Genomic DNA, 1,000 nt, shown 5'->3' with positions numbered 1-1,000 from the left:
CCCTTCGAGTAGTTTGACAGAAAGAGTTGTTGTCAATTTGTGGTGTTATTAGAAGTTTCTAAAAAAGTAGGTTTACCGTGGTAACCCTTCGAGTAGTTTGACAGAAAGAGTTGTTGTCAATTTGTGGTGTTATTAGAAGTTTCTAAAAAAGTAGGCTTACCGTGGTAACCCTTCGAGTAGTTTGACAGAAAGAGTTGTTGTCAATTTGTGGTGTTATTAGAAGTTTCTAAAAAAGTAGGCTTACCGTGGTAACCCTTCGAGTAGTTTGACAGAAAGAGTTGTTGTAGGAAACGTAAAACTCCTCGCATGTAGTCCTGGGTGTTCGTTTTAATACTTGCCTGTTACAAGCTGTCAATTAAGTGTCTCGACCATTATTGTGTTTGTCTAGTGTGGTTTTATTGTGTGGTTGTCACTTTTAACACAGAATCCAGCTAAACCTTCACAAACAATCATGCCTCTTTGGAAATATGACAGCAACTTTTAACTTCTCGTTGTACATATTTTTCTGAATCAAACAGTAATACATTATCCCTTTACTTAGAGACGCTCAAACATGGAATTAAAATGGTAAGGTGTTTGCACTATTTTGTCCAACCCATTTACTTTTCCTAACACGTCCTTATATTGTCTTTCATGATTGGATTTTCTCGACATGATCGGGAGCGTTACTTGTATTAATACATCTCTCTGCTGTCTTTATTTCTTTCTTAAACGTGTCTTTATATTATCTAATGACTAACTTAACCTTGATATGTTTCACAAGTAGATTAATTAACGGGATATTGTTGTTAAACTCCTTCAAGTCTTCTGTATATTGTCTACTATCTAACTTAATCTTGATATGTTTCAGAAGTAGATTAATTAACGGGATATTGTTGTTAAACTCCTTCAAGTCTTCTGTATATTGTCTACTATCTAACTTAATCTTGATATGTTTCAGAAGTAGATTAATTAACGGGATATTGTTGTTAAACTCCTTCAAGTCTTCTGTATATTGTCT

Source organism: Limulus polyphemus, unplaced genomic scaffold (assembly GCF_000517525.1).
Source record: "Limulus polyphemus unplaced genomic scaffold, Limulus_polyphemus-2.1.2 Scaffold1865, whole genome shotgun sequence".
Lineage (NCBI taxonomy): Eukaryota > Metazoa > Arthropoda > Merostomata > Xiphosura > Limulidae > Limulus > Limulus polyphemus.
Note: the sequence above shows the minus strand (reverse complement) of the source record.